Raw genomic sequence first — 25,067 nt, 5'->3', positions numbered from 1 at the left:
TTTCACTGTTCCGTAGAAGAGAACGGACTTTGGTTGTACGAGGTCCGGGAAACGAGATAGACGTTCGATTTTCTCAAAGAACCTGTATTTTTGTCCAACGGTCGTCCACTAAACAGGGACAGAGAGAAGAAGTAAATTCTTGGCCGAGCGACCTATTCCTGGCACAGCAAGTAAATAATTCTCGCGTGGCTCGTGAGATTCCAAGGATCGGCCCAGCCTCTGATAAACTATTCTTGGTAAGAGTCGAGACGGCAGAAAATCGCAGAAAAATTACACATTGATCGCTCTCTGACATTCGACCAGACCGCACTCCCTATTTTAATAGACCAGCCACCGCGCCGCCGCCGCTAGTTTTACTATCGCTCTCGATCGATATAAACTTCAAAATATCCTCGCCTGCCTCTAATAATAACTGAAAAATTATCCCGCGCGGACACCAAATCATAATTCACCATCAAAATAAACATCAAGTTACACGGGTCGAGTAGTATCTTCATTTTTTATGTTTTATTTTAGAAAAAACATTTGAAAATTAAAGATACGTTCCTAGAAATCGATCTATGATGCTACTGGTTTGACCTCGAAGGGTCATTTCAAGGTCACCCTGAAATATTTAAAAAAATTCCATTCCTATGCTGAAGATTTATATTACCTTATAGATTCTAGCTCTACTCTCAAGGGCTTTCCCACAACGGGATATTAATTTATCATTACGAACGTTGCACGATGATAAAAATTCACCCTGCGTAATACCTATTTATGCTATAAATATCAAATGCAGGATTTCTAATAAATTTGCATGAACGTGCAAATTAAGCAGACTTGAAATGTATGATCAGCTCTACTTATCGTTGTTCTCGAACCTCTCTGAAACGCTTATTATATCGTAGTTGTTTTCCCACAGTATAAATATTAATAGTGAAGAATCATCAGCTGGGAGATAATTATTATTGAAAGATGGACGATCTCCTGGGAGAAATGCCGAAGGTTACACTCGGGTTGCTCCAGTGATCAGCGGCTAGCGCGTGCATCCATTGTATATATATATATATATAGCATAGATGGCCATAAATCTAAAAGTCGAGCTGAAAGTTGTCCAACAATATATATCGTGTGTCTCGAAAGTTGCGCACGCGAACACGTTGATCGACGAGCGTTGGATATATGCAAAGTATTATACATATAGAGAAACTTGCTGGCTAATCACTTAAGAGTCCTCGATTCGTCTCTCCTCTACGTATATATGTACACACTGATGAGAGGCATGTACGACGCTGCAGCATAGGACATTGACAGCATTGACTAGCAAGAACTTTATGTCGGGCCTTTTGCCAAGCAGCTTGTACTTAACCGTGTGCAATTTTATTCTTCTCCTCCGCTAACCGGCAGTACCGGCACTGACCGACCGCCAGGCAGGCAGACGCGCGTCCGATCCGACACGGTTTCAGCTCGCTCTCGCACCAACACGTATCGACACGCGCAGAGAAGCAGCAGCAGCAGCAGCCGTGCGCATGCGCGCGCGCGCGCTGTCCTGTCGAGGATCGCACGGATACGCGTGCGAGAGAATGCATTAGCATGACAGAGCACGCTGTTACTGGATGTACACTAGAGGCGCCTCGGAATCTCACCGAGGTAGACTAAATAAACCGAAGAACCGGGAAAAACCTGTTGCTGCCGGCACAAGAAAATTCCAGGAGCGTGCCGAGCTCTTAAAAAGAATAAATTAATATTCACCGGACGAGAGAGAGAGAGAGAGAGAGACGAACGCGTGTCTGCAAGATCGTTCGTTTCCATTCTTTAGCCGAGTGACTGATTTGTGTGTGTAAAGCTAGAAAGGTAAACTTACCTGACGCTGCTGAAGGAAAATTTGCCAATACCTTCATCCCATGGACAAACATGGAAACTCGGCAGAAACGTGTTTAAGTTGAAAAAGATATACCTTTGCGTCGTTTCTCAATCTCTGTCTCTATGTATTTCCGTTTCTCAGTGGGCTCTTTAAACACGGTAATCGTCAAGTTTTATTGGATAGATCATTAACTCGTAAAAGTTTCAACCTTTAGCCAATAATTGCAAGGTTTAAACATATTTCAATTTGGAGGTTATATCGCTGAGAGACGCTAGCGCCATCTCTATTTAGAAAACACCGGTGTAACCTTTCTGACTATCGGTTTGAGAAATTCGATAACTTGTGTGGTGCGCAGTTAACGAGTATGAAATAATTATTAGTATATCGAGAGTATCTCGATATACTAATAAAATATATAGACTATCGTGTAAGCCAAATGCGTTCGTTAAGACTGGAGTATTCAGTATAAACGCGAAGAAAATATAATAAGAAAAACATATAGAGGACTTGGACACAAGAAAGAGAGTTAATCCATTTGTCTGGCAAAAGGTTCGCGAGCAAAGATTTTCGGATTACGCGTAATAAGAAGGTAGGAAGGAGATTTATTGACAGACAGCAGTGTTTGTAAATGACAGGGTTCCCAGCGCCTTTTGAGCATTGACACGGATAAACGTGCAGCGAGATGGCTGGATCAAGTCGCTTGGTTAGTCAATGACACAGAGGGCCAGTTATGCAGGAAACCGATAGCACGCTTGGCTAGAAATGCGTACGTACGTATAACCGCGGGCTAATGCAAATCTCCTCCATGCGGCGGCAATTCTGGCTGGGCCTGCCACTTGGCAGAAATCACAAATAGGGGGAGGAGAGGCATTGGCAATTGCAGGATAAGAATATTCGCCCCGAGCCAACCAACAAAACAGTGACATTGAACTGACGATATGTACACAGTTTTGCATATGCGTAACATCAGCATTATCTTTTGATAATTTTTCCAATTTGTCCAGTGCATTTTTCAAAATTACCCGTGCTCGCTTTACTCTCGTTGTGGGATTCTTTATTTTTTGGTTCTTCGTAGAGAGAGAGAGAGAGAGAGAGAGAGAGAGAAAATGTGAGACTTCCGAGGACTAAACAGTTCACGCACCAACTGCATACGTTACAAACTTACTAGGTGTATACGCAGCTGCGTTTGCCGCACTGTAATAATTCAGAAGACTAACCTTGCCAATGTTACTGGCAATGTTAGTATTGCTTGCACGGCCAGTCAGCAGAAGGATGTACACATTCACCGACCGAGTTGACGTTTCATCCGCCGCGCTACTCGGAAAGCCCTGTGCTGCTTCTCGCGCACCAGAGGCTTATCGACGTAAATATATCTATCCTCGTTTTGTAGGAGAATAACAGTAACGGTATAATATTACTATATTACAGGCTGAAAATCGAAATGCTTCTAAATCGACTAGCCGAGTTTACACATAAACCTACCGTTTGTCGTTGCGTCTCTAAAAGCATGTTAATCAAGTCAGATTGATGTAGCAGGGGACTACAAACACGATCAAAGTACAAAATGTGAAGTTTGTTATTATTGAAATTTACAATAGGTTTCTCCAATAAATCGATTGCTCGATGGAAATGTTAACTGCAATTTCTTCGTTGACGTCACGTATGACCGTTTAGAAGGCATTGTAAATATCGTATGATGGTGCGGTATTTCGATGGACGTATAGTTTTGCGCTCTTATAAATAACTATGATATCCAGTAAAAATTAACAATTGAACGAGAACCGAGGCAATGTCACGGGTGTCTACGAGCGACCGGACTCGAGGCTTCTTGAAACATTTAACGTTGTCGTGTGCATAAGTGATAAGAAAGCTATTTTTACAAGCCTATCGATAAAATGCTTCCGACTGGGAGGAACTGCAAACCAATGAGAAGAGAGGGAGAGAGAAAAGTGACATGGAGAGCTAGGCGAGCGAGGTTCCAGCAGGTTTGAAATTAAGAAACCTGGCGGTACCGGAGATTTCAATCAGAGCTTCCTTCCGATTATAGGGTGAAAGAAGAAGAAGGTTTTTTATATCTATCGATGCAGCTGGTCTTGGACGTTCCAGCGTCGAGTGACATCGCCACTTCCACGGAGGCTCATAAATATCATATATTACATCATAAATAATACGAACGTGGAGTAATGTTTCTCGTGCATTAATACCGTAACAATTTTCTTATCTAACGGGCGCGACGAAGAAAATTTATTGCGTATCCTTGGCAAGTAGTTCGGAAAAGTAATTGGCAGATATTAGAATAAAGAAGCTACTGGCACAAGAGTCTGCCAGAGGTTCTCAAGCGAGTAAGGCGCAGCAACAGCAGGATGCTCTATGGACATAATTATTCTTTCAACCAAGCAAAGCAGCCCTCTGCAAAGGAGTCTGTGTTGCAGTCGGACGTTGGCGAAGAGGGCGCGCGCGCGCGCGCGCACAAGAAGAGGGAATTTTTTCACCTTGCCAAGTGATCCCCTACCGAAGCGCGAAACACTCTCGGTGCTGCAGCACAATGACAGAGTTTGTACACAAAGCGTTAATTTTTAGGAGCTTTGGCGGCAAAAACCATGTTTCCAGAGGATTTGCATTTTGCACTAGGCGCCACGCCGCACCGCGCCGCGCCGCGTCGGGACGATGCGAGCAGATTTGCAGGGTTTTAGGAAGGAGCGTGAAAAAGTAAAACTCTCATGAGTAGTTTCGCTAATTGCGACGAAAAGGTCGTCGAGGAGGAGAAATTTTAGCGCAGCTGCTTCTTTCCCGCGTGTGGGCCTCGCAAAGAATTCGTGTACACCTCGATGCCTTCCTTCCCTCCCGCCGCACCACGGACGTACACACACACGCACGCGTAGGTGTGTGCTTCCGTAGTATATATATAATAGAGGTTCTCCTCCATTGGCTCGATGCCAGCAGCGAAGCCAACCCCGTGTAATTCGATCATCGTGTAAGCTCTATTCGAACTCGAGCGATTATCCGTTTTTCTCGTGATTCCTCTTCAGCAATTGCCCCTTAAGAATTTATCGCCAGCCAAAATTCCTCGCCTTTTGGGGAAGAAACAATGTAAGATTATTATTATTATTACAATACTGGAGTCTGTGTGTGTGTGTGTGGTAAAGAGCAGCGAGGATAATCCATCTAGTAAATAATAAACGAAGGCTACTTTTTTTCGTACTGGTAAATTGGTTGAAAGAAGCTCGCGTCGAAGCTTCGTTCCATCGATCGATAGGGATCACGTTTTTTTCTGGATCATCAATAATTGAGCGCCCTACATGGACAGAGGGACACGCACGCAACGATGGAGCGCGCGTTCGATGCAAATGTTATCTCACCGATACGTACGTTATAGAGCGCGAGGAGTATACTATTTCATAAGAGATTTTTAACTCGGTTAATTTCCGGTGTGTCTCCACCACTGCTCTTCAACGGGACAATGGTGCTGGCGATAATTGCACTGGCAGCTTTAAAACCTGCTCTCTTCTGAGCTCGCGTAACACTCGCTCGCATCCGATTTCACATTTTGCAAGCTTCGCCCTGTTGTTGATACGCAACGACGAGAAATACTCGTACAAGTGTGTGTTATCTTTTGCCCCCACCACGATGCCAGTCGCGTCGCGTTCAAAACGATTTCCGTGAATAACGAATCGCTCGGATCGTTACGAGTCACGCGATTCAACGGGAACGGACAATATCATCGCACGGCTTGATAAAAATCACGAGGCAGTTCTCCGCTGTGTTTGTAATATCGCCGATTTGCGCGCGCGCGCGCGCGCACGGTGTAACGTTAAAAAAACAACAATCGTGCGGAATAACATTTTTACGAGCACCCTTGACGCTTCGTATCCCATAAAGGACCAAACGGTTTATTAGGAAGCGGCGTAAACTTTGAAGACGCCCGGTCTTTGCGAATTCTTAGTAGAGTGCCGTAAGCGGGTGTAAGCGAGTGTAAACCAGTAGTATACGGAGGATGGCTCGCAGATGCGGTGGCTGCCCGTTGAAAAGAACGATGTGAAACGGAATACACTTGGGTGGATATAGAGTATAACGTTGTACGTGGGCGAATATCGAGCCCGAGTTACGCCGAATAGGATATTATGGCCTTTCGGCCATGAGACATGCGAAGACATTTGCTGCTGCTGCATTGCAGTGGTATCAAGTGCGGAACGTTGCGACGGAAAATATTAATGCCGAAAGATCCTACGTCATGCTAATCGCTCGATCAACTTCTCATTTGCTCAAAAATACGAAATATATCCAGTTATCTTTAAACAAAAGTTCAAGCAAATCTTCAAGATGCTGGTGGTACCAATAAGAGAACCGATATTGAAATGTTAGAGGTAAGATATCCCCCCCCCCCCCCCTGTACAAATTTCACCGGTTCGTGAGTAAATAAGCGAGAAGAAATTTGCGAGTGAAGGTAAAAAAGCGAGGGAAGCAAATGGACCAGGGCAATTATGAGGAGAATCCATTATATATGTCGCGCGCGCTGTTGAGCGAGCGTGTGAAAAAAAATAGTTGCAGCTGCGTTGCGCCAGTGTCGTCGAACACGACTCATACAGTCCTACAGTGCAGACAGGATTCCACCTGTCGTGGCAAAACACGCTGCTGCTGCTGCACTGCAGGACGATCCAAGATCTTTGGCCAGAAGGATGTACCATGCATTCCCAGCAGTAAATTCCTCACGAGCGATACCTATCCTAGCGATAGACTATTATGTCCATGTCCATTGGTGTCTTTGCTAAACGTTCGTTAAAATACAATATAGCATATATATATATATATATGTATAAACAAGAAACCAATATTTTTCTAAATCGTTGAAAAATAAGAAAAGAAAAAATATCCGTAACAGTGTCAACGTCCCTGCACGAGCAATTGACAAAGCTTGTAAATAAAATTTCATGTAAACAATGATCATTCTATTTCGAGTTCATTGAGATTCTGTGTTTTTCTTCAAAGCAAATGGCCAAACCCAAGTAGAAGACACTGTCGATGGAAGAACAAGTTGGTCGATGACGCGACACTGGTTATAAACTAAGGTTATAATAAACAGTAGAGAGAGAATCGCTTGATTCTCATCTCGATATATAAGGAATGAGAGAAATGAAGATTGAATACGGTACTACTTGAGTCATCGATTGGACGATGGAATATGTTTCCTCTTCCGTCTTGCTGCGTGCGAAGAAAGACCGTGACTCGCCCGTGCAACATCGTCATCGCGGTAATAATACATCCTGCTACTCATTGCGAGTACTTAATATCTGGCCGATTAACTCATTAGCGCCACGACATTGGCAAGTATGAGCAACTCGTTGCGTAAGTGCGATAAGCAGGTGCTTCGACCGCGTCTGGCCTCTGAAAATTCACCTTTTTCTCTCCCGTCAATGCATGCTTCTTCTCGATAATAAACTTGCACACACACGCGCGCGGGCGCGCAAAGCAGCGACCTACACCACGGAAGAATTTTCTTGATATCGAACGGTCCGCATGCGACACAACAAAATATATCGAACAAGGTCGTGGAAAGGATCACGCGACTTGCCGAAGAGAGAAGAGAACAGAGAGCGGCCTGGGTCGTTCGTACGCTTCGATCGTGGTTCACCGTACGAGCGAGAAATCGTGCAAAAAGCAAACTATGTCGAGGCGTATTCCACGGCATAGACGGCTGGCTGGCTGCAACCTGGTGAACGCGAGCGAGCAAAACGCCACGACGCCGCGCTGCGCCGAGCCCTCGCTCGTCGGCAAACAAAAGCACGCGATGAGCAAACAGCATTAACGTATTATGAAATTCTTCCCATAGGGTCTTCCGGCACTCGCCACTCGACAAGCTTCCCGTATTTATCGCTTCCCTTCGCTCGACTCCCATATTTAATTAACAAGAAACGATAACCCGTTAATCACACGTAACGAGACCGAACAACAAGGCGCGCGCATGGACGTACAGCAATTGGATCAATAACAGACGTTCGAACGATCTCGGATCGATCGGTCCTTGCGTCATTCTCGCGCTTGGCCAGAGTGACTGGTAGACTGGATCGTTGAGAACTCGAGGCTGGAGGAACGTCGCTTCTGAAAGAAGAACGGTGACGCGAAGAAGAGGGAAAGGAGGAGGGAGGAGGAGGAGGACGTCGAAGGCTCTCGGAGACTCCTTAAGGAAACATCCGGTCATCGAGATCTTTAACGAGATTTCCGTTGTACGCTCGTTGAATCTTCACGTAGGTGGGGGAGAGAGAAAATATTTTCGAGCGTCCGCGTACGGAAGACGCGCGACTAGGCAGCACACACGCACACGCGGGGCTGACGCATATATCGCGCGGCACAACTTACCACGCGCAGACGCAGTGGTTCTCAACTCGCGAGCGGAGGAGGAATCCTCTTTGCGGTCCCGCGCTCTATACACACACACACACACACACACGTATATGTGTATGCTCCTCGCCAGTGCACGCAGGAAATTCAATGCACACGAGGCTGCTGCACCTGTGTGCGAAGAACTGTTTGTCAGTCAGCGAGCCATAACAGCCAATCGCGCGCGATACCGTCTCAAATGAAAAGGAAGCGACGATAAGATAGAAAATGGCTAACGTTCCTCGAACTATTTACAAAGCGAGAGACTCGTTGCTCGCGATAACAGCAACCGTGCACACTCGTATAATTGTTTCGGGATCTATAGTCGTACCGTTTGATTGGCTCAGCCGCTTTTAACTCTGACTAATCTCTCCGCTGCTATTTCTGCCGCTGTTCGTTTCTTTCGTCCGCGAGACTCTACGCTTTTTTTGTTATTGAACAAGAACGCCATTCTCGCGTTATTGTCGGACCAAGCGTCGCGTCGCGTCGCGTCACGTCACGTCGCCGCCCGCGTGGCGCAGTGTGAGAAAACCGATGCGGCACGTTTTCCAAGCATTGTAATGTCCGTGATAGGACCTTATCGCGCTCTCTCTCTCCTCTCTCTCTCTCTGCGTCGCTCACACCAGCCTTATTACCACTCGCTGTATTGCTGCTGCACACGCCTATTCTCCTCCTCCAACGTTTCTACGCGCGCAACACCTCTCTTCTCCTTGGATACTTGTCTCTCTTATTTTGCACGCAGTTGTTACAACGCGATACACGTTATTCTGTATAGAGTTAACGGTATACCGAATTTTCATCGTTCGAACTGATGTAAAATAGGGATGGAAGGGGGATTAGAGGAGTCGGAGCATCACCATGGTGACTCTTCAATTATACAAATCAACAGCCATGCCAAAAAGGATGCTTCCGCACGAACAAAGATGTTTTTTGCCAAAAGAAAAGCTCAGCTCATAAGCAGCTTTCCAAGCAAAAATACACGGAAGATTCTGCTTTTTAGCGCGAAAGCAGGAGAACATTACGAGAGAGCGGCATAAGCGAGGGCTCGTTCGTGAGAAAGGTAAGGTGTACCATCTGTTCATCGTCCTAATTCCGCAAAACCAGGGTATTTCCCCTTCGTTCTGTATACTCTTCCCCCCCCCCCCCCTCTCTCTCTCTCTCTCTCTCTCCCTTCTACCTTATCCTCCAACCAACTCCCTTCTGACACGACATTGTGGGATCTCGATGCCGGGGTCACGATACACCTGGCACGGACCAACCTTTGTTCGTCAGGAAGCGTATCAAAGGCTTTCCAAAAGCTACAGCCTTTGCACTCTCCAACAGCAAAGACAAAAACCAACAACTGTTAACCACGGTAGATTTGTATAGAGAAAATGTTGAGAGAGGAGGGGAAAAAGTTGCCAATCGTTCGAACATGGCACGATCGACAATGATGAGTCAACGGATGGACCGATAAAACCGACGATAGATTGGACGAAAAACGCTGGAGAAAAAGAGGGAAAACAGGTTTTAAAAGTGTTGTTGCTGGCTATTTAAGAGTTTCGTAGATCAGGATGTGCGACCATGCTAAATTAGTCTCAAGGTTTCGCGTCGAATTTTCGATTCGACCTTGAACATTTGCCAAACAATACTCCGAAGGATACACAGAGAGAAAATCTCTGGAAGGATCACAGACTTTTCTGACACGCGTAAACAATTTCGTGCGAAGAAAGTAACTGGCGTGCGTGCTACGTTGTTGCAAAGTAATTATATACTCATTTGCTACCGATATCCTGATCGATGATCTACGTAACGCGAATGGAATGCGGCTCATTCCCGCGAAACTCGAAAAAATATTCCTTTCTGACGTTTCATGGACATTTATTTACAATTTTGCTTACCAATTTTCTTCCTTTCGTTACAAGCCTAAGCTTTTCGCTGTAATTCCACAAACGTCCTTGACGCACGTCAGTATAGTATACAAATGTATGCTAAATTATGAAAAATTCTTCAGTTTGAGAATTCTTTTATTTCACAAGTACATACATAAATCAAGCAAGGTCGAGTAATCTGCTCTTTATTAACTACTTTTAAATAATTGACATGGTATAATGTGGTGTTTAATGGACTTTTCACCGTCCCCCCGAGTCGAGCAAGTTTCTTCTTCTTCAGGTAGCTTCTGCAGATTACGTTTATCCAAGGCACGGATCAGTAAAACCGTTGGATGTTCTTGATCCTTTGGATAAAACAGGTTTTTTCACATGCACAAATGCGTAAGAATAAAGTTTGAGCTTACGGCAGCCACGACGACCTAATAACCGAGATATGTCCCGGTCGCGCGTAAGACGAAACAATTTTCTAATTTCATCGCTTTAATGGTGCGCGCGTGTTCTCGTCCGAGAGTGGACGCAACGAATTAATCGTAAGTCGACGAGCGCGTCCCCCCAAATATTTCCAACTCTATCAATAAATATAAACACTCGTCCGAAACCTCTCTGGACCATCTCCACGGAACAGTTTCACCGTTCATTTCACTCTGGAGTTGGTCGTTCGTTCGTTCGTTGCACGATTCATTCCAAATGTTTGACAAATATTGACCTCGACCGGTTATTTGGACAGTGGAAAAATAGAAAAATTGCAACGTTCGAACGGTGCGCGCAAAGAGGGGTGGTAACAGAAAGAGTGTGATTGCGCGTTTGTCAACGGAAGTTGGCGAATATCTGGATTGTCCTGCGAGGTGAGAATTCGCAAAGAGCAGCAGAGTAAAGAGAGAGAGAGAGAGAGATACACGGCTCGTTAAGAAAAAGGAGGTTACGGGTAAGGTTACGCAACGTTTACCAAACACACTTGACCCACCAACATACTTTCACTTTTTCACCATTCAAGACTCACCAATCACAAACAAATTCCACGCCCGTACTTCTCCCTGTCCCTTTCGTTCGACGAGAGCGACGATCCACAAAGGCGCTCGATCGTGACCACGAAGGGACCCAACCCAACCCGAACTCGCGCGTCCCTCGCTCGACGCTCCTCGGGACTCTCCGTGCTCTAAAATTTCTCTCCGACCTTTCCCTTTTCTCCCAATGTCATATATATATATAGGTAATAAATGATTTCTTTATTCGAATAACATTGCAAATAAGAGCGCGTAGTTTGTACAAAAGGTTAGCATGAAAAGTGTCGTGTAAAGTATCTAAAAAGGGGATCGCATCGACAGAAAGGAAGCTCAGAATAGGCCAAGACTCGCGTTGAATGGTGCTTGGCGTGAATACTCGAGGTTAAACCAACATGGCTTATCAGTCGAGTCTTGTCTGCCCCAATTTTGCATTCAACGCGATTCGATGCCTATGGGAGAAGCAAAAAATATGCAACGCTACAGCATCACCAGCAGCGGGCCAATTTTTGTATCTTTCGAACACGCTGCCCTATCTCTATATGTTTAACCTCGCTTTTTACGTAAATTATTCTTTTCAGCGAATAGACCGAGGGGCATTATGCGAACTTATCATATCAGCAGCGTGACGCGAATGTAAATACAAGACGGATGAATCCATCGAGAATCGCCTCGTGCTGCTCCCGACGCTGGATGACCAAAAAGCGTGAAAGTAATCGACTCAAAGTGTCGAGTGCGCAAGAAGAAGAAGGCCGTTTACGCCGGATTGCGGGCTGACTTCTGGCTAGTATTGGCGGAAGAGAAATAGAGATGGTCGAGCAATCTTTCTCTCGCTTCAATCTCACGACGCACCAAGTCAGTATATTCGAGGAGGAGCACTCCTTCGCGTGCTCTAATCAAACACTTGGATGGAATATTCTGAAAAAATATTCCCGACTACGGTGATTTTCTCAGTAAAGTCGAGGAGCGTAATAAAAATTACAACCAATGAGTTTCAATGGTTCCACGCTTTATTTACCCATCCTCTTTCTCTTTCCACCAATTACGCTGATAAAAACATTTGAAATTCGACGATACGTATAACTCTGATTAGGTTTGCGTGCTTTAATTAGTCACGGCCAAGTTTTTCATAGTAATTTCACGCAGGCAGGCTTTCGTCTCCTCGCGTCAACGGCACGGCATATGCCTATAATACTCTGCGAGGAGAATCAAAACGAAGAGTGGACTTACTTATTAATTCAAATATTTACCCTCGTGTACTGAGATAAGCTGATAAAACGAGCGGCTTGCTCGTGCAGGGCCATTACCGAAGCTTAAAACTTTACGCGCGACGGAGATTCCGTGCAAGTTTGATCCACGCGCGGCGCGGATGTTCTTGGCGAAGAGTCGTGTCGTAAAATCGTTCCACGTAGAAACTTGCGTGGAAGAATGAAATTTACTAATAATAATATATCGGAGGAGAAGGAACGTCGATGGAAAATTTGGAAGCTCGGCAGATATAAGTTGGTCGAAGAGATTTATTCGTGAGAGTTAGTTGGGATATTGCGCGATCGTTGAAACGAGCATTGATTCGGTGGGGGGGGGGGACGACGACGAGGAAGATGATGAAAAAAGCCGCAATGATGTACATGATGGGGATGTGCGTGTGTGTGAGAGGGCAGCAGCGGCGGAATGGAGGAGGAAAAAGCAAACATTGAATTGTGTCCCATGATGGTAGATGAAGCACGTATGCGCGCATCGGACAGGAAACGGAACAGATTCGCTTGGCCGCTCGGTCGTTCGACCAATCGAGTTATTCGATTCGCTACTACCGCTAATCTCTATGCGTCCAGCCAAGCATAATGCATCAAACGCACGCTACGCGCGTTTTGCCATAATTCACACTAATTACGATTCTTTGCCGAGATCGATGCACTCGTTCAAAAGATACAAAGAACTGTGAAACAGTATTATCCTTCTTTAAAGGTCAATGACCCTGAGACTCGCGAGCGCCGCGTTAGCGAGAGGAACAGTCATCTTCCTCTCTATACGTACAACTTACTTACATACATATATATATATATACATAATATAATAGGCACTACGAGTAACAGCTCCGCGCAGAATTTAGAGGCGCGCGCGTACAAGACGCGGCGCTTTAAAGGTGAGCGCTCGAAGCGGCTAGTTTTTTATCATCCAGTGGAAGAACGAAAGACACATTGGTCCGATGCAGAATGGCTGGTTCAAGTATTTAAGCTGGGTTATCCGGCATCGCGTCCGCCACTACTTTTTCAAAGAGCCAGTGCAGGAAAGTCTAGTGGTAGCAGCAGTATATACCATTACAGGATTACCTTATTTTCTTCCTGTTTGCTTAACCGGTCTCATGGCCATCCAAGGTTTTTAGCGCTTTTAACGACCCAACGGAATGAGTCTCGAGTAGTAGTCTGAACTGGAGAGACAAAGTCCCTCGGTCTCGACTCGATCGAGTCTCTGCTACTACATTCGAGTTTAACACGCACCACGTTGCAGCTAATTTAGATTTGGACAGGCGGTGATTTTGGATTTTTCGCTGGTAAGATCGATGGATCGTGGTGGCTGGCTCGTAGATTTATGAAAAGCGACGTAGGAAAACGAAGCCTGCGCGCTCTGCGATCGAGAAAGCAATCTGTTTTGCTTCTGTTCTGGTTGATGGGTCCATTGTGTCGAGGGGGGGGGAGTCCTGCTATCGTATCGCTGCTGCTGCTGGATATCAACGCGTCGCTCAGTAATTACCATGTTTTTCGAATAAAATCGTTGAGCTTTTTCGGTTTGCGCAACCTTTATAGGGGGGGGGGGGGGGGGGTGGGATAATCCGGCTCGCTCGTCCAGATTTACCTGTTATTCTTTCGACTTGGTTAGATATACACGCACCGATGCAGTTTTAACGGTGTAATTGAAGGTAATTACAGTCGGAGCTGTTGGACTCTTTAAAATATGCCAGCGAACCAACCAGACTCCGACAATCGCTGCACAATGGTAGATAGATAAGAGCGCGAGAAAGTAATCGGATGCGCTGTGTTAGTATTTCTCCCCCCTCTCTATCAATATACCGTTAAGGCCGCTGCTTTCAAACTAATTCTATTGTATTTCTAACGATGAAAAGGCGCGCGTATGAAAATTCAGCGAAACTGCGACGCTGCCATGACAGAAAGCTACATATTTCATCGAATCTGCCATTTACGCTCGTACATTCTGAATATTAATTAACCAATTTACTTTCGCTTACATAATTACCATGGACAAAATATTTCATGAACAATTTGGCCACGAACATTGCGATATTCTGCAGGGAGTGAAAGCTGCATCGGTAAAAGTTTAATAAAGATCGCTGGAGATTACAGGGGTAAACTGCAATATTAAAGTAGTGTCAAAAGTCTAATATTAAAAGTGCAAGTATAGCGCGAGGCAAAGTTTAAAGTTTCTATAGAGATGCGTGTAATATTGTCGTCGATCAAAGTCAATGCTTTTTTTTCTCTTTACATGCGTCATAATATCTTTCAGCATTTGTTTCATTGTTAGACTTGTTGCTACGCTTCTGGGAAAGACGCGATCCGTGTTCTCCGGATGTTGGTATTATTATTATGCTTTAGAATTCGACTCGATAGATCGTCGTCTTTCCGTATTACAAGGATAGCGCTCTACTTTGCGATCGGCGCGCGGCTATAATTGTGAACGACTTCCAAGTATTCTAATTCTTTATGCTGGAAGTTGTAGAAATTGTCGATGCTCGGGTATATAATATGAGAGAGCCCTGTCAAATGCTCGAGCGCTGAGTCTTCTGGGAATCATCGAGTAGTCGGTTTGGAAAATAAGTCACTGAATAATGTTTTATTTGCTTTTTCAATTAAAATAAATTACATCGAATTGAATTTCCAGGACTAAGTCACCAGATAAGAAGATTTAACGTGGAGCAGAAAACAATTTAAGATACGAGAATGTATAATAAAAGGAGGGACGGATGAACATTGATTAATAATTATATTATTTATCCTCATTAAAATGAGAAATTACCGGAATAAACAAAGTTTAAAGTTTGCAAGGAAATGTAAATAAAATACCGTCGATCGTTCGATTCGATCGAATCGAAACAAGACATGTACTAGCAAGTGTAAAATAAAGGATAGAAATATATATTAATCATAAAATACATTAATCAAAGTGCAATTAGCGAGATTAATTAAGTTTAAAGTTTGCATAAAAATCTAAATAGCACTGTCGATGGTTCGAATCGATCGTATCTAAGTAGGGACGGTCGGAAAGTAGGTAGGAGGATGGCTGGGAAGGAGTGGAAGGTGGTGGTGGTGGAGGAGATTTGATAATTGAGAATCTTGAAGATGACGTATCGCGAGGAAATGGTGCGTGTCGACGCGGGCAGTTTGCACGCTCGGGTTGCGGCGATGAGACGCGTGCAAGAGCGCACAGGCTACACAGCTACTAGTGTATAATCGATCGAAAGTGTTAGCTCGCTCGCTCGCGCGCGTGCGAGAGAGAGAGAGAGAGAGAGAGAGAGAGCGCAGAGGCAGAAGGCGTCGCAGCTGGCGAAATAGGTCTGTTGACACGCCAGGCAGGTGGCGGTGTCTCCAATCGTGACGGGGAGACGTCGATAACAATGTCAACTTCTCAGTCCCACCCGCACATCTTCTTTCTCTCTCTCTCTCTCGCTCTCTTGGACCGGCAGCAACACACTCTCGCTTTAGCCTGTTACCCGAACCAAAATAGCCATTGACCAAAAGCCAGAAGGATACAAGCCGAAAATCTTGAAAACTCTCACCTCGCACCTTGCACTATTAAAAACTTTGCCAATCCCTCCACTTGAAAACCCGACTATACTAATTTTCGCATCCATTCGAATAACAGTACACTATAGAAACCATAAACGCATGACCTTTTCAAAGACGCAAAGGTCACGAGAAGATGGTCGTTTTATAACCGAGCATTATATTATACCGAGCGAACAATGTACTTTCCAAGCGAGTCAGACTTGTCGAAGCTGCACTTTTGTGTAGCAATAATTATTCCTTGTTATATATATATACATATAGTGAGTGGTACAAAATCCCAATTAAATGTATGTACGAATTTGACGCGGGAGGATGGGCCCGCAAGGTTGGTTGGTTCGTTAAAAAATATTCAATGCGGGTGGATGGGTGTGGCGTATTGCATATATGTGTGTGTGCGTATGGTGTATACTACAGATGCATGGCTCGTCATTGATAAAAGTTTTGCAGAAGCGTGAATATCGGCGCATGCTCGTCTTGCTAGAATTAATTAGATAGCGGCTGGTTGGTACGTACGGCGGTGGCAAAGATGGGGCGGTGGAGAGGGTGTGTGGGTGTATGTGCTCGACTCGACTCGACTCGGCACGGCACGGCACGGATCGGCTCGGTCGGATGGCAGAATTACTCGCTTCCTGGTTGAAGAGCCTCGGATCGTCGAGCGAGCGCGCGTTAGTTGGATAATTCGTTCTGCAGCGCTCGCGCGCGCACCAACTCCTCGCGATGTTCGCTCGAGAATCGCCGCGATTCGCGCCAACCTCGAGCGTACAGGACAATTCTGAAAACCTTACTCGAGATATCGGCTAACGCGTACCACCGCTTTATACGCATATACATGAAAAGTCACGGTGGGAGAGAGAAAAGCTCTCCCCTGTATGCCTCTGGCAACCCCCCTCTCCTACACTACTCTACTCTTGCAATAATCAAACGAGTAGATTTTTCAAATTCCCCGCTGACTGCAATCGTGTTGATCCATCCGATCGAGACGAAGAGGTTCGAGTGGAATTATACGAGAAACTTTGCGTATCATGGACACGTTGCAGCTGGAGCACCGGCAATATTCTTCGCTCGCAACTATCTGCCTGCGAGGCAAAAATCTCGGATGTTTCTATTTTTTGCTGCGCGAGATAGATTCCAGTGGTGGAAAAATAACACTTACTTTATACCACGTTCAATTCGCGATTTAACGAGCGCGAAAGAGAGTGAAAGCGATATCGGTTGGTTAAACTTGTTTTCTGTTATAATTACCGAATGAGAATGCGCCCCCCGTACTCATTTGGGCAGATCATTTTATGAAAATTGCATCGTCACACCGGTAACACTCTGCGTGCAACTTTCAGCAGGGAAGATTAAAATGAAAATAGCTTGTAAATGTTAGGGTATTTTTGCTCTTTCGAGTTATTTCGAGGTACGGACCAGGATAATTCTTAAAATAGCGTAGAGAAAAACTATGTCTGGTTTCGACGACGAACCCACCACTGGAATTAATAACACGCGGCGAAGGTTTTTAGGGGCTATTAAAAATAAGACGATCGTCCGCAGGTAAACAAAAGAAAGGCTTGGAGAGTAGTTCTCTTCGCGAGGCACCAGTTGAATATTGAAAACATTGTTTGTTTTGTTAGCGCGCGTGCGCGGCTCGTAAAAGTGCAAGTTAAACAAACCAACATCGAGCCTTGCTTTTCAGATATTTTTCCGTGAAAGTCAAAGATATATTTAATTGAATCGAACGCGCCAACTATAATTTTCCAAGAAATTTCTGCCGCTTTCAACGTCACTGGCAGAAGACTTGGAGAGACCGTGGGTGGGTGGGGGGGGGGGGGGGGAGTAAGAAGAGTCCCTCCTGTTTATTTTGCCTTCGGGACGCTTCCGGTATATACGCGCCACTAGGAGTACGCAGAGGGGGAGGATACTCTATCCTGTATCAAGTATTCCTATTAAATGATTTCCGAACGCGCAAAGAAGCATCAACTTTTTCCAGAGTAGCAAAAATCAGCAAAGGAACGAGAGGAGCGAGTCAAATGACCAATGTCAATTTTTAAAAATCATTGATCGTAACCTCGCCAAAAAATGCTTCCATGTCGAAGGAACTAAAGCAGAAACGTTCCGCAATCTTGAATAAAAAGCAACTAGTACCGCCACGTGGCTGCTTTTCTTCAAATTACGTAAGAAATAAAAAACAAAACAAACCAACCTGTTCCTTCCAAGCATTATAAAAAGATCCATCACAATTCCAACTTGAATGCACAACACCATTTGAATCATGATAAATCCCCCATCGACGACTATACTCTACGCCTTTTGTTTCTCTCTCAAAATAAAAGAAAAACGCGATCTATTCCTACAAAAAATAGTACGACAAATTAAGAATATAGAAAGAAATAGAGATAAAAAAAAACATGTAAGAAACGAGTGTTTTTTGTAGCGTGCTTCCGATAGATTTTTGTTCGGAGAAGTAAAAAGCAAGAGGGAGAGACGTGGGTCCTTGGAGCGCATGCTCGGCGTGCTTTGCACAGGGCAGCCATCAATTTCAGTTACGACGCGTCCTGAAAACATTGGGCACTCTGCCTCGCCACCACGTGGGAACAGAGAGAAATGAAGAAAGACAACGTGGGACGAGGGTTCGTGAGCTGGATCGATATTGGCGAGACAGGATTTTTTTATATGCGAAAAAACCTCGCCTCGCCTCGCCTTGCCTCGCTAATTATAAGATGGAAATAATTCACGATACACGTGGGGATAAAAGGTGCACGAGGTTCAGAGAGAGAGAGAGAGAGAGAGAGAGAGAGATCAACCGTCACACTGTCATTCCTAGGAGAAACAGCTGATACGTAGACACACACACACATTGACGGATCGGTATGGGAGAATCCAACGAGACGATCTTGCGGTACATTGCGCGATTCTCCGAGCTAATACAAGTCGACCACACATTGCAAAAGACACGTTGCACGAGTCTAGTTAGCTGTTCGTCGTCGTGCTACGGTATAGAGCAGGAGAGTAGAGGGGAGGTTTCGTAAAAAGAGGCAGACCGCGGGATGAGAGAGAACCGGTTTGGGCTTTCGGAACCGTCAGTGTGTAACTCGCGAAAAATTCTCGGCCATTAAACGATTGTATTCCGCATTAGCGAGAGCAAAATCACTCTTCATTTGGGAAAGAAATTATTGCCATCTTACGCTTGGCCCCCATTCCCTAGCCTCGTTATTCGGATCACGGTTCGAATTACAGATATATCGTGACCAACCGAGAAATTCCACGGCGCCAGACTCGTCGGGAATTTAGACGATGGGGCTTGGAGAAAAATGCACATTGCACAGATATTTCGTACTTTCCAATTAGATTTGATCCAGCTTTTAGAGACACGAGCGCTCAAGCTGCATTCTGATTACGTGCAATATTGCGCGAATCCTTCGAATCATGATAAACGCTTTATGACAATAATAGAAACGAATCGCTCGATTTTCCTCGATATGCCGTGCCGCGCCGCGACACTAGAATTTCGGCGCAGGTGTTTGCATAATTGGATGCAAATCGATTGGTGAAGCAGCGTCGAGTGCGAGAGAGCTGTTGGAAAGACGCGCACGGGACACTCGAATAGGACCATGATGATGATGATGAGGTTCGTAACAGCGAGTGTACTCGTGGTGATCGATGGATGACCTTGGCTGTACGACGCATAAAAGGAAGGAAGCACGTTTCTAATTCCCTTCCAGAGACGTTCGTCGAGTTACGCACCGCGAGAGAGTTTAGCAGCGTGTTAATACCACCGAGGCGTTTGCTTGTCGCGCAATACTTTGCCATTTTAGCTTTGCAGGAAGATACGGTCTGAATGCTCGGTCAAATCTAATTTCCATCGACAATGGGTGGTAGAGGAGACGGGTAGCGACGCGTGATGTGGGAAAGAGGGGGGGGGGGGGGGGGGGGAATTTCACGCAAGCGACAACTTTCGTCAAGACACGCTCGCTTACTAACTTAATTACGCGTTCTGTCAACGTGTGCCGAATAGGATCTTCGCGAGAGCAACTTGACCCGACCATTCAAGGACGTTCTCCGGTAACACAATTCTCCTGAAAATCCCATCTAATGATAAAACAAGAGAGATGATATTGATGCGAGACAATATTTAGCTGCATCGAGCGACGAACAAAAGAATCATTTCAAAAGAATGAGAAACGTCCATACTCGTTCTCCACCATAAAATCTCGAGTCCTCGCTAACGATATCCGTGCGCAGTAACAATACCAATTTCAATATCTCCGTGTCCCCGTCACGTTTTACGTCAGCCACAAATTTGCCTGGCCGTGACTCGGCTGCACAGCTATCAAAATGCTAGGCTCGGTCAAACATGTCTAGCCAAATAACTGATATGATTAAATTTGGTTAGATTCGAGGTCAATTTAACTCCATTGACCACAAAACGCACTATACTGTACAATGGTGAAAATTTCAAGAATCGAAAGCCTGTGTGTGGATACTTGTATTATATGGTTCAGGGTTACGACGAGACGAATACCCACACAGTTTCCTCGTAGTGGACAGGCGAAAAACAATTTATGCCTTTTGTTCATGGTGTATAGAGAGAGGGCCCCCCCCCCCCCCCCCCTTCCCTTAAAAAGTATCACGAAACTGTTTGTGAACAAGATGCCGATGGACGAGAGGATTTTTCGTAGCATCCTTATAACTTTCTAAACCGAAGGAAATTGTTGAAATCATTAATGGCGTTCAAGGTCAGATCGAGAGGGACCCGCATGGAGTTTAAGTTATAAAGCAGCGGTCGGAGGGGAGGGAAGGGAACGAACCGGCTGAAAGTGGCAAACATCCGAGGGATCATGCGGACGATACGGGATGGGAAGCGCGGCAAAAATGGAGAATATTTCTCGTAGACGCTTTGAAAACGGCAGGTGGACAGAATGGACATGCGCCCTCCGTTCGCTAAATAACCGACAGAGGGCCGACAGCGCAATTTGGAGCGTGCGTGCTTGCGAGCCAAGTAAAGGAGCGAGAAAGACGCGAGAGGCGGGAGTAACGGCAGAAGGAGATGGATGCGGGGAGCGTCGTGAAACGCGCAGTTGTAACGCGCGAAAACCGATCAAAAACTCGTGCTTGGGCACGGACGAAGAAAAGAAGGTGAATGCTTGGAGCTACTAACCGAAAACACGGTTGGACGCTGCTTGCTCGATGCTCACTCGCACAGAAACTGGCCAACTTCACTGGGAACAAAGAGTCATTGGCATTAAGGAGAAATCCATTCGCACAAAACCGAAGCGTCGAGAACTCTGCTTAAAACTGCACTGTTCACAATATTTCACGATCACCTATCGAAGCACACTGGACTTTGCGTAGAAGAAGAGTAGAAATATCCGTGGCAGGAAAGAGCCGGAGTGTCACTGTCGGTTTGAACTCGCTTCGCTGCCAGTGCTTGCCTTGCCGCTTGTTGGTGGAAGGCGACGGTGGCGGTGGTGGCGGCGGCGGCGGCGGCGTTGGAGGAGAAAGACGACGATCGGTGTCGATGCGGGATAGACAGAGAGAGAGAGAGAGAGGGAGGGAGAGAGAGAGACGGTCTGAGGTGGGTAGCGTGGAGAATGATGTATAAAGGAGAGAGAGAAGTCAGAAGATTGGGCCAACTAAGCTAAAAGGAACAACTGCAGAAGCGCGCGAACGTCGGCAGGAGCCGCGTCTTGGTAAACTGTCACGGCAAGACTGGTTTGGAGGTTAGGACTGGCGTGGCGCGTTTACTGCTTGAGAGTTTCGAGGCAACCTAGAAAGAGACAGAGACTTCCAACGTCTTTCTCTCTGCACAAACGCCTGATCGTATATATATATATATGTACGCTTCGATGTGTGCATATTACTCCTCTGACTGGCTGGCTGACTCGTTGGTGAGACGCGCGTGTACCGGCAATCGCCCTCTGATGCGAGATGAAAAGAGAGAAGGGGAACCGAGCCAAGGTGGAGGTAGTAGGATGAAGCGAGAGGGAGGGGGGGGGGGGGGGGAGCGGAAGCGCACGCACGTCACGACACGTTGTGCCGCTGTTGATGCGACGGTACGCGAGGACTGCCGTTTGTTTATAACTCGGGAGAAACGGACAAAGTTTGTGGGAAACAAAAAAAAAAGGTAGTGTAGCGTAGCGCGTTCTTTGACCATGAGCCACTCTCTTGGTGGCTCTCCATGCGAAAACTTGGGAGTAATAGATCCGGCTATATGGGTAGCAGGCACGCCACGAGCGGTAGTAGGTATAGCGACGCTAAAACTTTAGCCACCACGAGTCGTGGCACGCCAGAATGGCCGAATAGAGGGGGGGGAGAAGCCGTGGCGCCTGGAGGGGTAGGAGGGCGGGTAGGGGAAGGCCCTAGGGTGGGGGTCGGAGAGGAAAAGTGGGAGAATTTGCGGAGACGATATAGCGCATACCGAGTGTTCTGCTGTTAGGCCTGCCCAAGTGTCGAGGGTAGAGAGAGAGAGAGAGAGAGAGGAGAGCCAATGCACACAAGGCGAACGTAGACGGCTGAAAGAGGACGATCGACCAACGATGGCAACGATCCTGCCTCGATCCTTCAGAGACGTTCCTCTCCACCACCCTGCCGTGCCACACCGGTAATTTCATCTCGCTCGTCCTTCTCCCTTATACCCAATACCATGATGAGATTGCCCGAATCCTGGTATTGGAAACCGTTGGTGCACGAGGTGTGCTTCGACACACTACACGCAATATTCTCTTTTCTACGCCGCGCAGTGTGTGCTTCGTCCGTCGCATTGACGCCTCCGACCACAAAAGCAATCGAATCATCGACTCGGGGGGGGGGGGGGGGGGGGATAGAGGCTCTGTTCTCTCATCTAACCAAAACTTTGAATAATACCTCCTATCGCCCCGTTACGCTCCGTTCAAAGAGATACGAATTTTTCTGAAACTTGGTAAAACTAAATGGTTGGAGCAGTACGTAAAGAGCCTATCGCGAAGCCAGTGGTTACATGCACCAGGTAGATGCATAAATATATAGTTTTACAGCTGGAATTTAATATCCTGATGAACGAGCGAGTAGCGAGGAAGGAATATTCGCGTTGCAGATGAGATTTTTTATATGCGAGATTGAAGGTCGATTTGGCTGTTTGACCGAACAGGCTGTGTGCACGTGCACGTGCACACTCTGTCCAAAGGGGTATGTATATAGTATACGAATGGCGAGATGATAGGGAGAGTGGGTTCGAGGGAATAAGAATAAGAAAGAGAGCGAGAGCGAGAGCGAGAACGAGAGCGAGAGTGAGGCGAAGCAGTGGATGCAAAGAGAGCGGGGAGGGGGGAGAGGAGGTATAAAAGAGAGCGTGGAAAGGGGAAGTGGGGGAGAGGGAGGAAGGGGAGAGGGAAACGAACGGAGAGACCTTGCACATCGTGGTTGGAAACCTCGCAGAAAACGATGCTTTGTGCTGGATACACGGACGCGGAACGAAGTGCGAGAGAGGAGAAAAGCTAGATCGGGCTATCCGAAGCGGAGAGAGAGAGAGAGAGAGAGAGAGACTCCATGCATCTGTCCAACGGCGATCGCACACATAAAGCTTCTTTCATACTGCACTCACGACTCGCTTCCAGTCATGTAGAAATTTCACTCAAAGCCAACAGATTTTAGCACTACCACAAAAAGCATTCAACCCTCCTCCTCTCCCCCAAATGTATTACTTGTTTCATCCAAGAAAAATACCGTGAAACAATAGGAGAGAATGATCGCCCGGCGAAACTCGAATAAATTATTCAAAAATTAATTCGCCAATGAAGCTGCAAAGATAATGGAACTTTGTACTTGTAAATAAGTTTCTTGAAAATTTACATATTTTTAGTGGGAGAAAACTTGGGTGAAATTCGCGAGCATTGCGCAAAGTATAATTATTAGAAATTGCATGCAAATAGGTGCATTAAATATTAATCAGTGATTCAAATTTCATAAATTACCGCGTGATTTACAGATGCAAAGCAGAAATAGTGGTGGTGCGCGACGTATAGAGGCAATGATTCTCTCTCTCTCTCTCGTTCCATTCACGAGCATCTATTACGGCAAGAACAAATTATCTAATTGCTAATTAAAGGAGTAAGAGCGCAATGTTCTTTTTACCGTTGTAAATTCAATAAAAGACAAGTGTCGCGCGAGACGTGGGCGTGTACAACGTTTATAGCGCCATTTATCAATAGGACGCGTACAGTCCCTTGTAAAATTTAATAAAAGGGCCGAAAAGGGAGAGTTTTTGCAGAAATATATCCGTAAACGTGCGTTAAATCGCAATTTGCGTAGGAAAATTTCACGGCAGCTTGAAATATTTATCGGTTCTCGGCTCGGTGGCGAGCGAGCGAGCGAGCGAGCGGCGAATTCGAAGCACATATGTATGGGAAAAAATAAAAATACCATTGGACTCGACGGCGGCGGCTATGGAGGCGGCGCGTTTCCATTAGTATTTATAGGTAAGCTGATATGGTACTTTTACGTCCTGACCCAGCGAGTAGTAGAGCGTGCATTTGCATGGAAACTCGAGTTCGCAGGAGCTATAGGCCAGCTCGAGTACAAAGGGCAAGAAGGCAAAACGGGCACGTTTCACGTGGACGATCGAGATGGCCTCGTACCATTACATTTGCAAATTCGCACGTGGTATATATAAGGATTCGCCCATGTGAACGGGTTTCTCCGTCTGTCGGTCCTGCTCTGCACAGTGCAGCACGATTCTTCCAAGGAGGAGGAACGTTTCTGTGTGTGTGTGCGATAGGGGGGCTATATAGAGAGAGAGAGAGAGGAAAGGGTTCCAACGGGACGAGAGAAAAAGGGGTTGTTGCATCGAGCTCTCCGTCTACTGCCTCTAAAAAATGTAGGCTCCAGAGAAGAAGGGAGCCAACGCCGCCACCGCTGCGCGTCGAGCCGAGCCCCGAGCCTCTCTCTCTCTCTCTCTCTCTCTCTCTCGTGGGACAGAATCTGATCGTTACTCTCCGCAGTGCACCAGCTATACATATAAGCACACCTAGCGTTACAATACACACCCGAATAAAGCTCCGAGACTACGAGAGTCTTCGACTCGACCTCATTGCTCACTCTTATATTTGCTCGGCGAAATCACCTCCGACCTTCGAGATACGAATAAGCCAACGCTCTTCTCATTCTCTTCCACTTGGACGACTCTATACACACCTACGTCCCCACTACTCTTCTGATT

The 25,067-nt window shown here is 46.0% G+C and overlaps 1 protein-coding gene across 12 annotated transcripts in view; it reads right to left on the bottom strand.

Annotated features, from left to right (window-relative positions):
* The window catches only part of heph (polypyrimidine tract-binding protein 1 heph), a 364,217-nt gene that overhangs the window by 268,040 nt on the left and 71,110 nt on the right, over positions 1-25,067 (bottom strand). The window contains exon 1 of one of the 12 annotated variants that reach the window (XM_066747744.1): positions 21,033-21,233. The exons of the other annotated variants lie outside the window; for them this stretch is intronic. The gene's annotated coding sequence lies outside the window, so the exon portion shown is untranslated. Of the gene's footprint in view, positions 1-21,032; positions 21,234-25,067 lie in introns of those variants that run through there. 12 annotated transcript variants of the gene reach the window in all.

Source organism: Prorops nasuta, unplaced genomic scaffold, assembly GCF_024137725.1.
Source record: "Prorops nasuta isolate Cenicafe-Biocafe unplaced genomic scaffold, Cenicafe_Pnas_1.2 PNAS00003, whole genome shotgun sequence".
NCBI lineage: Eukaryota > Metazoa > Arthropoda > Insecta > Hymenoptera > Bethylidae > Prorops > Prorops nasuta.
Note: the sequence above shows the minus strand (reverse complement) of the source record. Positions and strands in the feature narration are given on the sequence as shown.